The sequence below is a fragment of the Anarhichas minor genome, unplaced genomic scaffold (genome assembly GCF_050575085.1).
Source record: "Anarhichas minor isolate MPS153535 unplaced genomic scaffold, ASM5057508v1 ptg000030l, whole genome shotgun sequence".
Lineage (NCBI taxonomy): Eukaryota > Metazoa > Chordata > Actinopteri > Perciformes > Anarhichadidae > Anarhichas > Anarhichas minor.
Window position 1 is genome coordinate 4,126,498 of NW_027466476.1, and position 17,577 is coordinate 4,144,074.

The 17,577-nt window shown below is 43.4% G+C and overlaps 1 protein-coding gene across 8 annotated transcripts in view; it reads left to right on the top strand.

The window, feature by feature from the left end:
• Window positions 1-16,080: 16,080 nt before the first annotated feature.
• ncor2 (nuclear receptor corepressor 2) overlaps window positions 16,081-17,577 on the top strand; it is a 76,956-nt gene continuing 75,459 nt past the window's right edge. For 5 of the 8 annotated variants that reach the window (XM_076104375.1, XM_076104381.1, XM_076104378.1 and 2 more), the window contains exon 1: window positions 16,081-16,375. The gene's annotated coding sequence lies outside the window, so the exon portion shown is untranslated. The remainder of the gene's footprint in view (window positions 16,376-17,577) is intronic. The other 3 variants (XM_076104382.1, XM_076104383.1, XM_076104376.1) reach the window with 2 other exon arrangements.

Genomic DNA, 17,577 nt, shown 5'->3' on the forward strand with positions numbered 1-17,577 from the left:
AGTGAGACAAGGGAGGTGAGGCGGAAGAGAGGACCGAGAGATGAACAGATGGGCAAAGCTGGTTCCCTTTTTGCCCGGGCATCACTCCATCCCTGTGCTTGACCTCTTTTATCTCTATCTAGAAGAACTGTACATTATAAACGTTTATTGCACGATGTGAAGGTCAGGAACACGAAGATTTACGATGGCCCATGTATTGATGCATTGTGTAACCATTCTCCACTTCTACCTCCACCCACCTTTCTTCTTTTTTTTTAAATCTCAATTTGTAACAGATAGGGATGAGTGTAGGTGCACCATTCGCACACAACTGCAAACATGCAAACACAGTGTTTCAGCTTCGATTTCAAACCAGGGGAATAACACAAGCTCTGTGATCCAGGAACTGAGAGTGGACTTTACAGCTGTAAGTTCAGTGTGTAGGAAACCCCCCATGGCTTTTTGGAGTGCTTGTATTTTGATATCTTTATCTGCATTCAAAAAGTCCTGCATTAGGAGGGGTGCAGGGTAAGTAAGGTTAAAGCTGCTGAGGCTGTCGCAGTCAATCTCATCCTTCCACTGAGACACCAGCCTTCCCACCATGAGCGTGTTCACCTCAGGAGGCTCTTTAAAGCCTCTGAACAATGTCAAACGTGTGAGCCAGAAGATGAGGGCTGCTGTTTCACTGTTGTGTGTTTTCCTCCATTTGCACCGAGCCGTGAACAAGAGCCCCCTTCAGCGTGATGGAAAGCGGAGGAGCCATGTGAATGACAGCCTCTGGAAGCCGGGATGATACAATCATTACGTGTGTTGACACGACAACAGTGGAGAGATCAACACGGCGAGGGCTTTGTTGTTGCCTTAGAGACAAGCAGAGCTGGAGGCAACAGATGCAAGCTCAGCCCGCCGAGGGTGAAAAAAAAAAAAAAAAAGGCATCCAGGTACAAAGGAGCCCAGGGAGGTTAGTCTTGTCGCGGCTCAGCCCTGCTGCATTAAGGCCAAATCCTCCGTCGATCATTCTCTCCACACTCTCTAATGTCCTGGCCAGGGACTGATCACACAGCCCCCCCCCCCCCCCGGGGGGGGCTCCCCCCGCTAATGACGCTCCTCCAATGATGCTGATGATCACTGCTATTGGGGAAAAAAAAAAAAAAAAAGAAACAGGCCATCTATACTGAAAGGTTGCCATGGCAACCCACTGCGACCCCTTTAGTGCAAATCACAGGGCTGGAGGAGGAACAATGGTTTATGTAGCACACACTACAGGCAATACGGCTTCTCGGCCGTGTCTCATGTTCGGTTCCCCTTTGAATAAATCAATCACGCTAAATAATCGGTTGTTCAGCTTCAGGACCAAAATATGGATTTCATATTGTGCTGTCCAAAGGGCTGGTAAGCACGGTGTTTGACGGTGGAATATAGATATCTTCCAGGTCATGGCTACAGCAGCTATTCAGTGATGTTGATATGCTGGCTTTCTGATCCACACAACTAAGGATAAAAAGGTGAGATGCTTTCTATGATGTCCTCCCCCCTGTATTCAGACAGCTTTGCTCTGTTTAGTCATCTCCCCCGTGCTCCTCAGCCTACTACAAGCGCTGAGACTCCTAAAGGCCAACACAGGACAGGCCTACTACTCTAAATGATGAGTCACGGGTCTGCAGGGGGGATGGTGGTGGAGGAGGTGATGGTGACGGGAGGTTATGTGCCAGTGGTAATTGCTCTGCATGCAAGATGGGGTGAGAGAGCACCGGAGCTGACACGCTCCACTTCCCTCGACAAAGTGATAGGAAGTGTCATTTGGCACTTCGAAAAACGCACCACCAAGATCTACAGTATGAGTCTGCCACGCTGTGCTCCCACCTCCCACTCTTTTTCCATGAATCTCTCTTTCTTTCTCTCCCTCTCTTTCTGTCTCCCTGGGCTTCTCTTTCTTCCCAGCTTGCCTCTTCCTCTCTGTTTGCTCCTGTCAGCTCGCTACGCTCAGCTGCTCTCTTCTTCCACACAAACGTCTTGTGGTATGACAGTCATGTAAGCGAGTGGCTGTGAACCACAAAGGGAATCTCTGTCTTCTGTCTGAGTCTTGGCGACAACCTTATGTGTCCTGTCTGTGCTTTGTGAAATATTTAGGTACTCCTCAGTGAGGCAAGGGAAGGTCGCAAAGTCACCCAACCGGAATTGCACTCCGGAGTTATAGATTCTCCTGTCCAGGTGCATCATCCACTGTAATTAAGTGAAACCACTATCCTGTGTTGGAGCATAAATCATGATCCCCTCTTAAGCACTCATGATGGGTCACAGTCTTAGTCTGTCAATTCTTGTAATATGTTGTGATGTAGGTTTAGATTTTTATGAACAATGACCTGAATTGGGCCAACGGCCACTAATACTGAGAAAAAGCAGTCATAGTTCCCAGTTTTATATTACACAACGTACATAGAGGCCAAGATATCTTTAATTTCAGTCCCAAGTATCGGTCAAGCGTAAGGAACAATAGCATATTTCATTAGAATTGTAAAACTCCGTGCCCTTGTTTGTAACACAGGATTCATTTAAACAAGACTAAGGCTGCAGCTTGAATAGTCTTTTTTGTTTAGAAAGGTTCCTGAGTGAAATGACCCAGAAGTATCTAGCTGGTCAAATTCTCTAATGGCTAAGGAAAGGTGCTTCAGTGCTTCCTGTCTTATCTCCTTCAGCATAGGGTACACTGGGCCATCCTTTACGAAGGGAAATTAGATAATTCCATCCCACAATTCATTGCTGCAGACCCACGTTATTAACATTGCCGTTGCATAATTATGTACCCAAGTGTAAGTACAATCAGATTGTCTTGTCTTTTGATTATTTCTATGAATTCTTTGTCTGACCTTTCCTTGACCCCATGATGATTTCCCTCGAGGAAAAGTGCTTTGGAAAGAACATAAGACATTACATTATTTTAACTGTTCAACTGCGGCCTAAGAGCTGCCACCACAGAGGTGCTTTGGGCTAAAGGCAAACATCAGCATGCCAACATGCTCACAATGAGGATGCTGACACACTGATGTTTTGCAGGTACAGTGTGTTTATCACGTTAACCATCTCAGTTTAGCCTGTTAGCATGCTAACATTTGCTAATAAACACTTAACATGAGGTACAGATGAGTTGTCAAGACATTTCACTGAAAAACAACAATGTTACCAACAAACAACGAGTGGCTAATGTTTAAACCTCCTGACTCAGTCAGTGAAATCACAGAGCAGAGCCAAGTGGTCTGGGGATGGGGGGGGGCAAGATAGAATATAGAATAATGTGTAGGGCGATGGGTGTGTGTTAGAGGGGAGAAGATGTAAAAAACATGGAAGACCCCCCACTCTACCACACACACGTACACACACACACACACACACACACACGTACACCCCCTTCCATCTTTCCACTAAGCCCCCCCACCCCCTAAACAAACTCACACACATGCTGAAAGATGAATGTCCAACAAATGGAGGCAAGAGGCGAGTGAGGGCCCCATGTGAGAGGTGTATTGTGCAGCCGTAGCCTCCATCCCCCCTTAGAGGCCACTAATCAAGGGGGCCCAGTCGGCAGGGCCAGGGGGGTCGGGGGTGGAAGGGGGCAGTGGCGGCTGAAGAGGAGGCAGTTGCTGTCTCACTAGGATGTTATTTATTGGCCTACTTTGAATCTCCTGCTGCCTCCTGCACTCCCTGTCACTCCCATTGATCTTGTCCTGATCCGCCCCCACGGATGGCTCTGCAGACTCTCCTCTTCTTCCTCCTCCTCCTCCTCCTCCTCCTCCTCCTCCTCCTTCTCCTCCTTCTCATCCTCTCTTCCTCTCATGATGTACATTGTGTAAAAAGCCTTCTGCTCTTAGCGTGATGTCCAGAGGAAACTGAGAAAGTGTTTTAGCATCACTTTAGACCATTTGACTACAGGCAATGTGTATGTTTAGGGTCATTAAAGGTAAGTCAATATTTAAATTGCAATCATTGCCTCTAGCTTTGTCATGGGATAAGCTGCATTTGTTCTGCAGACACAGTGTATTAACTACAAATGTGAGTGTGGGATGCAGAAGTCATAACCATAACATGTTGGGCAACAATAGTGGTATCTGACATTGTGGCCAAACAAATTTTAAAAAGGGTTGACCTAATTGACCTGGTTTCAGGCACCAAGCATGCCAAACATGAACCCAACGTCCCCAGTTACAGTCCAGCAGTGGACCTTTGTTGCATCTCTTTGTAAACATTGTGTAAATAAGCAACCTACCCCTTATCTCGACCAATGTATGTGACTTTGTGTGACACAGCGCTTCTTCAAAGCACTGTAATCTTGGAGGCAAGGGACATACAAAAGAGGAAGCTAAAATAACATAATATAAAAGACATTTTCCCACAGCAGATAAAAATGTGTCAAGCTATTTGTTTGCTTCCCACGGGTACAGCCATGCTTACACGCTACTGTAATGTTTACAATATTCACCATTTAGATTCGTTCTTAGATTATATTAGCATGCTAACATTTGCTAATTACAGTCCTCAGGATATATCCATTAGGAATCGTGAATTTTGTACCAATCTATTAATTGTATGTAGAGATATTTTACAGGACAAACGATGGATAAGTGCAAGACGAAAAGTCAAGGAACCACCAAAGTTGATCGGATTCATCCTCTGGGAACACTGAATGTTAGAGATATTTCAGTTAAGTGGTGAGCCAACTGACCACACTCAGTACAATCTGAATACAACCAACTTGGGGGTTGGCCTACAAAGAAGCATTAGCTTTACACCTCTCTACATCCTACTCGGTTCTTGATTTCTATTTTATTAGAAATACATAAATAAGTGAAATCACAACTTATTGTCTTGACATTTTGTTTTATGTGCATCTTGAAAGAGTAAGATACTGCTGGGCTGTACAGCTTTTCCAGGAACTTCCCCAACTTCCATGGGAATTAGGTGTTCAGTACAGATTTGCTAACAAGTGCACTTAACACCATTACCTTTATTGCACTATATCCTGCACACAAACATGGAAATCCGAGCAGGTTTCTTCAGTGTGGTTTATCTTTCTTCTATCTGAACGTACTTGGTATATGATAGATCTTTCTTGTGGACTACTGGGCAACGCCTGGAATGTCCCGAGCATGATAGAAAACATGTGTGTTAGATGAGGAGCTTGGGTGGGGGGAGATAATGGAATTCACTGTCCCATGTATGCCTTGGGGGGCTCCAGCCAGACCTCTCAGGTGCAACATATGGATTGCACAATTCAGCTAACTTTGCGCCATAATCCACCTAAAACCCCTTGCAGTGTGCGCTCCTCTGTGAAAATGTCAATGCACTACACCTACCCCAACATACAATATACATACATATAGGCACCAACTACACACATTCCAGCCTCAGATACTCATGAAATAACAACCCTGAGTCTGAGCAATGCAGAGGAACAGGAACAGGGCTAACAACAGTGTTGTTATCAACAGATCCAACCTGACCAGCTACTGGCCTGAGGAGGCAGATTAAGAACCATACATTTTCTCCAAACATTTGTGGTCTCCAGAGGATGAATCACAATTACTTTGGTGAACCCCTGGTTTTTTTCCCCCGGCAACACTGTGAGGTTTATTGAATGGATTATCATGAACTTTGGTGCACACATTCAAAACGAACGACGTTCCCATCAGCCTCAGCTGTACTTTGTGTATGTGCTCATCATCAAATATTAGCATGTTAACATTTATGCTAAACATAGTTTAGCATAGTTATATGCTAAACTATACCGTACATGGTCAACATTATGATTATATCATAACATTTTTATAAACCATTGTTGTAAAGTGCAGCCTCACAGAGCTGCCACAGGCTAGCAATTACTGTGCTGCATCAAGCATAAAGCAATGATGACCATTATATCCTAACGTGTGCAGCTCCTACTCCTACTCATTACGACTGTAAACTCCTGTGTGCTACATTCAACTCAATACACATTCACTCAACAGCAGAGGCCCCTTTGAGTTGGACTATGCCTCTGTGCATGGTATTATAGCTGATCCACAATGCGCTCGATCACCCATGGCTGCTGTGTGTGGCAGAGTCTGCATTGCCATGTGCAGGAGCTGCTGCGGTGCCCACAACTTCCAGCCTGCGAGCACGTCGATAACGAGCAGCAGCCTCTCTGACAGAATCGTTTACTGCCTGGAGGGGCTTGGAGACGAAAGTGGAGTGTGCATGCCTGCCTCTAACCTACTTAAACCTCACGCTGTACAAATGGAAGTGTTGATATGCAACATGTCCTGGTGGATTCCTGCCTTTAAGTAGACTGACCAGAATATATGTGTGAGAATAAGGCTAGAGGGAGTAGCCCACTGATGGTGTTACTGTGTGTTTGCTTTATTCATTGCTTATGTGAGAATGTGTGATTAGAGGCATACTTAGGCAAATCATTGTGTTAGTCTAAAATATAGGTCAAAATGAGGATCTAAATCGATTCTTCTCCGTTTTAATTGCAGTGTAGGGTAAAAATCTGCAAGTGTGATAAAGACAATATGCAGGTTTCTGTGAGAGGGAAGGCTTGGGTGTGTGCTCCCGCTGTCAGCTGAGGCGCTATAGCATAGTTTCAGTGACTCAAGTTGGCTCCTTAATTCTATTTGCCTCTCAGGGGAACCTCCCCCAAACCTCTCACACACATTTTTAGAGAGCTTTGTTGGGCGAGTTGGGGAGGATAGGGGGTCGGTACTCCCAGCTCCCACTGAGTCTGGACAAGACACATAAATCACACACACACACGCACGCACGCATACACACAAACGCATACACACAAACGCACACACACACACATACAAAAGTACTACCATGTCAGGAAGCGATGGGGTCTAGTGTCTGGGCCAGGGGCCTCTTCTCTTGCATTAGAGGTTGGAAGGGGCTGAAAGTAAAGAAGGAGGAGGTCTGGGAGAACAGAAAAGAAAGGGGAGGGGTGACTATTTAGTGTACCTACTTTCAGCAATGCACACTTTTCAACTATATCTTTATTATTTTTTGGGAACTTTCTATGTGGAGTTTGCTTGTTGTCCCTGTGTCTGCGTTGGTTTACTGCTGGCACTCCATTTTCTCTAACAGGGGTTTGGGTTTTGGACTGTTGGTTGGACAAATCAGCAATTTCAGCAAGACATCACCTTTTGCATTTGGGATGTGTTTTTGAATTAAATAAATGTATTTTTTATATTCTATTAAAAACCCTGAAGGATATTTTTGTTCCTCTTAATATGAACTCATCCACAAATTTCTGAACCAAATGTGTTATATCTTCAGTTCTAAACATGTTTCATTGACCTTCATCTGCTAACATCGTCAGTCAATGAGCTCCTCTAATTATATAAATATATTTTTAAACTTTCTGTACCTGTCACAAACAAGGAAGCGCAAATGATGGCATTATTAACTAGCTAAATCCGATAAAATATGTTAGCAAGAGTTGACGTTTAAAAATGAAAGTTTTTCTTCTTCTGTTTTAAATCCCCTCTTGTGTGGTTTTCCCCTCACTTCTTATACAGCCAGAAAACTTACACAATTAACATAACCTAGGGCATAAAGTAAGCCTACAATCAACAGTAAGTGAAAAAACAACATAGTTCCTACTTTCTTCCAAAAGTCTTTGATAACAGGACATTTCCACAAACATTTTCAATGCAATGGTTATCATGTACCTGTGTGTCCAGACAGCCTCCTTCAGACTGGCTAATAGACCGGCTCCTCCGAAACCACTGAGTGGAAAGACTTGAGGGAGAAGCGAAGAGGAGGCTCTGAATGAGGAGTGAATCATATTTTCAAAAAATCAACAAACCTTGCTGAGTGGTGCACAACCTACTGCTTAACGTCAGCAACACCAAGGAACTGATTGTTGATTTTAAGGAAAAAGGACACACCTCTGTCTATATATAGTGATATTGATGAGGTGAGGTGCCTGCGCAGAGCCCATAGGCTTTTAAAAAACAATGCCTATTCACCCTGCTGCCGTCTGGCAAGAGATACAAAACTATCAGCTGCCGTACGACGAGACTTTAGAGTAACATCTTTCTTCGGGCTTTGAGACTCCTCAACTCATCTACCACTGTAAATCTTTATTTATTTTTGTTATTTTTGTTTTCTTGTGAAGCATAAGGGGGAGCACAACTCGCACTTTGTTAGATCGACTACGAATGAGCCCTGAATTAGTGAACAAGCAAATGTAAATTTAGGATTAATAAATATGTATAAGCCGGGACCACGAGAGTCCTTTGGGTGGATCGTGCACGTGTGTTTGTGAATTTCAAATGCTTCATCAGAGAGCTATGAGGAGACAGAAATAGAGAATGGTTTGACATTTTACACTTGCGAAAGCGTGCATTCATGGCTATGCTGGTATTTACAAGATAGCGTATAAATCTTTCTCCACAGCACTGACACAAAGAATATAGATTTTATCAACGGGACATTTAATCATGCCCACCGACTGCCACTGAAAAAGACATTTGCAAACAGCTCCTGAGAAGAAATCTTTGGATGTCACATGGTGAGTTCTGAGTGTGCATGTATTTGATATTCTGAAGGTGGGCTTGCATGCTTGAGAACATGTGCGAGGTGTTAACCAGCTCTTGGAGCTCCCAGTGCCGGCTGACGCCACCTCAAAAGAGCATCATTAATTAACATGCCATTATCAGAGCTGAATGCTGGCTGGGGGAGATTAATGCTGCGAGGAGCTGCTAGTGGATTAAAGGTCACATCCTGTGTGTTAATCACCCAGCACCCCTGACCCCTGGAAGGAAACGCAGTAGAATGGGCACATTATTGCCACCTGGCTGGGCACCAATCATCACCGGGATCAAAATGAGGACTCTTCCTTTCAGCACACACTGACAGTGAGTGGGATAGAGGGGAAGTTTTAAGCAAAATAATGGCAAGAAAGAGATAAAACTGCAAAAGGGAGATAGAGGTCAACATGATAATTAATGTAAGGCACTTGAAATGGTGGCGTTACTACACTTAGTAGTTTAAAAGGATTGCAACTGAGTGCAAGGCTATACCCGTATAGTTGTTGTCAAGTTACACACCAGTACAGCGACAGGAGCTTGAGCAGAGGATATCAATATCATTGAGCTATTTCAAACAAAACAGTCAACATGCATCCCACACAAGCTTTTCAGCATATACAGTGTGTTGTTTGTCTTCTTCACAGTCTCCTCTCTGTCTCTTACGGACATAAACACACAAAGACCCTTTACAAATCTGTTACTAACATTACATTCTTAGTGTGAAAAGCCTTGAGGACTTTCCAAGGCAGATGAATTCATTTCTGGGTGTTCAGGAAAAAAACACTTGCAGGCTGGATTGCAGCTATATATCATATTTCTGCAGCCCACACACACCTCCCACTCTCTCACATCTGACAAGAATCTCTAAGATCGGATGTGACTCACCAGCTTTTGGCAGTCGAAGGCTAAATTCTTCTTCTGTTACTCTCTTACAATGACCACTCAGCTCTTTCTGCCGCCTTTATGTTTTTTTTTTTCTCTCGTAGTCGACCACAATGGACTCTGATGTGTGTTGTTGTCACGGAAGACCACACTGGTTTACAGGAATTTACATGCTGTCGAATTAGGGTTTTGATTACACTCACATGAACGCCATCTGAGAGCTGTGGTAATTTATTTCACATAAATCTGTGACACCATCTCATGATTTTCTGAGCCTTCACAAGAGCAGAAGTCGTTTCTGAGAACACACTTCAAGTGCTGTTGGCTCTGTGCAAGAGGACAGAAGGCCGGGTCAGGTGGAAAAAAAAGGAAGGTACACTGTGATTGCTCAGGGATCGTTTTAGATGCTTACAGTGCGGCCTCTATTCTCAGAGGATCCTGTTTTCCTGCGTCAACACTTTTGCTGTTTGATGGACTATTTTCCCTCCTTCCCGTCTGAGAAGGGTTGTGTACATTTTCACCTTGGTGTCAGCAGAGCCAGACAGAAGCTGCTGAATAGGATATCTCTCTCTCTTCCTCTAGGACGTATGCAGCAGTATGCTGCTTTGTGTTTGCTTTGTGTATTAACAGTAAAGACTAGAAGACCAACAATAGAGCTAAAATGAGAGTAAATATTGAACTTACATCCACCTGGAGGCCAGAAACAGGACTCCAAATGAATGTTAATGTTGCTCCATATCTGTTGAATGGCGACTATATACAACCAAGTTTACCATATCCATTTGCAGAACAAAGTGACAACATATCACTGTTGTGTTTACAGCTTGTTTCTGCAGCCACACAGTGACCAAAAGCTCAGTTATTGTAGGCTTTATAACCAAGATACAGTCCCATATATCTATTTTTAAGATTAGTTTTTGTTTTGATAAATTAATGTGAAATTAATGTTAGTTATAAAACCTCAAATATCACTTTCCATTGTTAGAACAGCCACTAGAAGTGTATTAATCATGGTTTGTCTCTCGTGGGCTATGTGGCCTAAATAAATTATAAGTGCTTATCTGAGTCACCTACAGCTGGGAGCGGAACTATTAGATGTATTAGATGTAATCAGATTGTCTGTTTGTTGAAAGGCACGGCTGAGCACTGAGTAGGGAACTAAACTCTGCATGCCCCCGCTAAGGCTCACTGTGTTGCCTCATAACACAGAGAAGATAGCCGTAGCAGAGTGTAGAGGCTTAGCTTTGAAGAGAGAGACTCAGTTGACTTCATTTCACTCTCTATAAAGCTAAAATGACAGTACTTTCTCAGTCCAAACACCAGAATCTCTCCATCTGGGCGTATCTGGATTCCTGATACAAGCAGTGAAATCCTCAATTGCATGATCATCTAACAGTTCAGTAGCTGACACTGGAGCAGTTGGGGGGGGGGGGGGGAAATGGGGGACTCAGAGACAAGGATTTTAGTCTGTGTCTTTCTGAGGCATGTTCGAGTGTCGAGCTTCCTCCTTTCAGCCGTGCTGCTGAAAAGCCTTTCCCTCAGGGTGTTTCTTACTCAACCCTGACACAGACACTGCTACTACCTTGTGATCTCACTAGAAAAAGCACATGAAAGATCATTCTCAAACACACACACACACACACACACATGCACAGAGAGAGGGAGTGTGTGACAGAGATTACTCCAATCACAGTATCTGCTATTGCACTCTATTCTTATCTCTGTACTGTTATCAACTCCCTGTAGATCATAAGCTCTGTTGACATTTCACCTCATTTCTGGTGTGTAATACTTCCAATGCCCTATTATCTTCATCACAAGCCTTGTTTTAATACTACTACTCTCTGTCACATCAAAGAACATTTTCCTGCACCTTCATAGTTCAAGTCTCTCAGGGATCATTTAAATCACTGATCTGTTTATAGCACATCGTGAGCTCAGGCATGCGTACACCTTGACTGTTCTAGTTTATTGACAAAATGTCTCATGAATTAGGGGGCACTTGTCTCTGTGTGTTGACACTCTTATTTATGATAGGGCCCTGCATAAACTGACTCCAGTTTACCATCCACTCACAGAATAAGAATGAAGGCGTCCGTTTGGGAGACGGCAAAGGCATCAATTTCAGTTGCTTGTAAGATGCATGTGCATGTGATTGTGGGTTGCTACAATATGCTGAGTAAGTTCTGTGCTGTATGTTGAGCTACCCCCCCCCCCCCAACACATCTCAGCCTAAAGCAACCCATCCCCCAACGGAGACATTTTTGCTCTCTATGTGTGACTACATTAGGCCGGCTTCCTCTCCCCGACTGAGTGAGCCTTCTGAGCTGGTCCCTGGGGTGGGTGTCGGTGTGGAAAGTAGGCCTTTTTCCCTGTCCATGGGATGTTATTGATGAGGTGAGGTAATGGATCTCCCCGCTGTGCTCACAGGGACACTGAGGATAAATCAAACAGTGGGTAGGACCCAACCAGCCATTCCACCTCTCTCCAGACTCAACTTCCATTTCATTAGCTTTATTTATGTGGGTTCTGCACTCTTCTGAACCCCTCCCCTTTGAGTCCTCCCAGTGAGAACGCCACTATTCTTCTCCTTCCTCCCTTATATAGTGCAATGGCAACCCATATACATCTATTTCCTTCTTTCCTCCTTACTTCTTGGAAAACCTACTCCCTCCCACACATCTTATTCCCAGTTTATGGGGAAGTGAAGATGTGAGCAGCCTGAGAACCTACAGCCCGTTATCATGCGATGGAAGAAGGGCTGGACAGATAATGTTGTGCTCTGAAGTGGTGAAGGACTCAGCACTGGCTGGGATTTTAACATTAGACGCATCAGTGAAAGTCCATCCAGCTCAGCACTTCCTGCAGAGTCGTATTTAAGTTGGCTGAGCAGCTGCAATTCACCTCTTGGCTTATGGCTCAGCCACTTAGTGAGAAAAATGCAGCCAAAACTCGCCTCGTCCTTGAGGGAAGAGAGAAAAAAATATGTCTTATGTGTCCTTGCTGGAAAGAAGTTGAACTCTTATCTTAACCATGAGTTCAAATGTTTTTTTTATTTCTGCCAGAGATGGTGTCTATTACTGGTAGGCAGACTTTCTGCTTGAAAAAGGCAAACAAACTATCACGTCACGACCTCATCCAAGCCAACAGAATACCACTTTGATTCCTTTTAGCTCTTTCTTCACTGTGTAAAATGCATCAGTGTTATCACTGCTAGTGCTGATGAGCCTTAGCAATGCCAAAATGTGTTCCGTGTGAATGCAAATGTATATGCAAAATATATAGTATGCTGTATGATGTCTCTGCATCTAATTTATTTAATGTACTGAAACCTGGCTTAGACATGGAAGGCAGTGATTCATGCTCTCATCGCATGCTTTTTCCATTATAAAGAGACAGGAATGTTTTATTTTTGTTCATTTCATGGTGAACATTGATGTCATGACAGTCATGCTAGAACATGTCCATACAAGGTCCACTCTAGTTTACTCCGCATGAATCCATGCAACCTAGCAGATGGTTGACTGAGCTGAGCTCCAGCGATGCTTTGCTACTGCCAGTTTCATTACAGGGGTTCACTTGGACATGAGAACAAGTGTGAAGATGTCTGTCACGCCCACGGCAGCCGGAGATACCGAAGAAATTCAGGCACAATTTGCCCCATGAAAACAGAGAACATATGACATCAGGAGATGCCTCATCTTACGCCATCATAGACGTACATAGAGATAGATAGATAGATAGATAGATAGATAGATAGATAGATAGATAGATAGATAGATAGATAGATAGATAGATAGATAGATAGATTGATTGATTGATTGATAGATTGATAGATTGATTGATTGATAGATTGATTACCAATGTCAGAGATAAATAGTGCTAAAATATATAACTATATAAGATGTAAGAAAGACACAGAACCCGTGGTTGGAAAAGACTGATATTATGTCTCAACAGTAACATTTACTCTACATATGATCTTGATAAAGGGAAGGGAAGGGGGGGAAAGAGAGAGAAACGCGTGTGCTGGCGTTCGGCCAGGTGTGGACAGACTCAGGAAGTTAAGCTGGAATTCCAACAATGCAGGGAGTAGTTAGACTCTTCAGTGAGATGCTGCCTTTTCTGCTCTCAGTGCTGCCTTTGTTGTGGCTAGGAGGTGGTAGTTAGGTGAGACCTTGTGGCGGTGAATCAATTCCAGCCCTGACTTTGCATGTTAAGTCGAGACTGATTTGTGAATGATACAAGGAAAATGGTGGCAAGGTTAAGCAGATTTAAAAAAAACAAAAATCCTCTCTCGCTTGCTGTGTCTGCCTCTGCCTCTGCTATCTACAGAGAAAGAGCATTTTCCCAGGCTTTTTGACTCGAGCCCAGTCGCGACAATAATGAAGGCCAGCGATGTGGCAAGATGAATTATGTCTCAGCTAAAAATGTACATCACAGCCAAAGGAAGAACTTGACATGTAATTATACCAGGGTTATAAATAGCAACCTGTGCCGAATAGTATCCATCACCTTCATCTAAAAACCACATTAAAAATGAAACACATGATTTCAGTTAGAGATATTTCATGTTCATGATTGTATGTTCATGATTTCATTGTGCTTGAATCCAATTCGTTTACGTCGAACTGAACACGCCTTAAGTATTACCCCTGAAGACAATAGTAAACTAAGAATGAGTGTAATCATGTGTTTCTAATCAGTCACAGTTTGGGTGGATGGCGCCAGCAAAGGAGTATTTGAATTTGTAATCAAAGCTGATCATTCACAAAGGGGAGCTCCATTAATCCGGTAGACTGCGTCCTTTAAGAGTGCTGTTTTGATGAGGATTTTCCCTCCAGCCTCCTCTCTGTTTCTAAAGGATTTTCTGTTGTTCATCTTTTATTTCACAGCCTTAATGACCGTCTGCAGTACATCTATCAACTGACAGCCTTTGAAATCTCTGAAGTCTGCTTAGCTGGTGGAGTCGCTCTCAGTGCTGCCTTTCATGTGGGCTCTGGATCTATTGAAACAATCCTCTCCGGTTATTTTTAATAACATGTAGAGGAGATACCCACGGCGTTTTCCTCCATAGTGGGCACCAGATTCATTTTTGCAATCATGAAAAGTGTCCCTTGTTCAGGTATTATGTATTTTAGCATCTCAACAAATGTTCACCTGGCCATTTGGGCTTTGTCTGATGCTCCATTTAACTCTACAGGGGTTCTGGCTGCAGATGAAACACAGCTGTTGACATCAAAACTGGCAAGTGAGAAAACATTTGTGCTTTATCAGTGAGCTGACAAATTGGGCATTGCAGAGATGGGGGGGGATAGATTATTCCGACATGCGCCTGGGTCCAGAAAGCCCAGCTGAAATAAACAGCTCTCTTTCCTGCTCTGTGATGGCTGGATGAAGAGATGGTGCTTATACTGATGGTTAGAGGGGGTCTCCCAAACCACAGAGCAAGAAAGAAAAACACAGGGAAGAAAAACAATCCGACATCATACGGAAGACTGCCGCTGAAATTTAGGTCAAGATATAGACCCGCCTGAAATGTGCCAGATTGCCCTTGTCGAAAATGGAATGACATAATACAAAATCAAATGTAAAATGGAGTGAAACTAATGACCTTAGCGTGCCAAAAACCAAGATTACGTAGCAGCAGGTTTCTTTCGTATATGATTGACTTAAATACTTTAAAAGTAAATCTTTTGTGTGACTGAAATAGCTGCAGTGTGGGTGGTGGTTTTAGAAGCCAGCGTAGCTGTGAAGCAGACAAAAGATGATTCAGACCATTTAGAGGGCACTGGCTTCAGCAGAGTCATTAACTATGTACACAGAATGGGATGTTGTGAACTCCCAAATACTATCCTTCAACGTTGAGTCGCTGTATTCACAGCTTGTACTTCTCCACGGGCATCAAGCAGCACAGATGTAGACTTCCTGGAGTGTCAACGCTTGAGCTGACCCCTCTTGAAACCTCTGAGTTCAGACTGGAGCTGTAAGGGAGAGAGAATACAGAGGGGTTTGTCCTCAAAGATGTGGTGTGAGAGAGAGGGGTGTAGGGATATATCCAAGCGATGGAAGACCAAGATAGATAGAGAGAGAGAGAGAGAGAGAGAGAGAGAGAGAGAGAGAGAGAGAGAGATGTAACTTCTATTAGTTACATATCATACATACATTTGTGGATTGCTATAATTAAACCTACACCTTAATAGTGATGTAAGCAACATATAGCTATATATTTGTAAAGAAATACAATGTGTGTAGGTGAGCAGTTAGGTAGTGTAAGCTTTTTACTCTATCAAATCATATATATGGCACAATACATACACTTACATAAATGCATAAAGAAACGTGACATGTCTAGATTGGATGATATGTACAGGTCGAGTGCAGAAATACATATCAGACATGCTAACTTATGTGAAGAAGGTAGGCTAGTGCAGAGGCTGAGAGAAAGAGGAACGGTGGAAAATACTACTTGTCGTTCATATATTTTTTTGTTTTGGTGCCTTTCGACGATCACTGACTTCAACACCACGGCGCTATGTCCCTGAATGTGTTGCGGCCATGGGAAAAGCATAGCCCTTGAGTAAAGAGGAGGGGCGAGAGAGCATGCGGACCTATTGAGAGAGAGAGAGAGAGAGAGAGGGAGAGAGAGAGAGAGAGAGGCGGTTCATCTCCGCTGTGGTCTCAGCAGCAGCAGCGGCTTAGAGACTAGTGCTATAGACCACTGTGTGTGTTGTGCAGGAACAGGCACGACATAGCTGAAAACCGCCAGCGGAACAAATGAAAACGAAAAGTACTCTTTCGTGTGGATTAATTCAAGGGCGAGACACTCAATCGAAGCGAGGGGCTCTGTAAGCGAATCGGGATCGACTGACGAGGATCGGAACATTGGCTACTGTACGATAACAATAATAATAATAACACCGCCGGATGGTATCTCCGCCGCTAAGGTTAGTTAGCTTCCATTGCTGGTTGTCCGTTGGTTTGGGGGGGGGGGAGGTTGTCTGTTCTGTTGTTGGCCGACGGGGTCCGGCTATTCTTTGGAGTAGAAACACACATAGCATCATTGACCTTTTCGAGGCTATACATTATATGACGGTGACTAACAATACATGGTTCGTCGAACATTTGGGAAACGTAGTTATTCAAAGAACCGGTTAACTACTCGGTTCCCCACACAACCTCAGCATTCATAGTCGACTGGCTGTCGTCAGTAAGTTAATTATTTTATAAATCATGAACACGTGCTACATGGCTAGGCTAAGCTAGCTAAAAGCTAACGGCGCTAGCTACCCGAGCTTGCTGTCAGAACCGTAGCTAACGTCAATTTTATTGAACCGAATTCGTCGTGTTGTACACTCACTATTCTCATACCACGCTACCAATACTCCATATTAACAAATGTCAATTCCCTAATAAGTGTCAATAATCGTATTATATATTGTTTTATCCTGCTAACCGAGTTAGCCCGCTAACTTGGCTACGCACAGATGCGCCCTGTTTGCGTTTGTATACATTAGCTTTACAAAGAAGTTGACTTAGTGCGCTCTAGCGATAGATCATCTAACGTTAGCTCGTAACGCATCGCTTTGTTGTCAGATGGGCGATAAGCTCTGGTGTCAGGTCACTGACACTAGTCAAAAGAAACGTAATGTGAGGTAACGTAACGTTACGTGGTGTCTCGGATAGATGCATTGCTTTTGTGACAGTAACGGTGGTGTTCAACCAAGTCTATTTCTCAAATTTTAACCTTCCTTTTTTTAGGTGGGCTGTTTTAGAGTTACTGATTTTATATACCAGTGAGCATGCGTTCTTGTGATTGCTGTTGTCAAACTTTTAGTGAACAGCTACAGCTTTACAGTCACATAGTTTATACACATTTATATAGAAAAACCAAAACGTACTAACCCATGTGAGGTGAGCATTAACATAAACAAAGCAGCCATGTGTTGTGGAAAGAAGCGGATGTTTTCAACCACCTTCATGATTATCATTCACATACATTCTATGTTGTATCTGTCACTTAACAGCTTGAGAACATTTTCTTCTTCATTATCACTGCTTCTGGAAATGATGGCGCCTCGATTTAAATTGTGACATAACCGAATGTGGTCTTCGGTGCCTATAAATGAATATGCCACAGATTTGATTG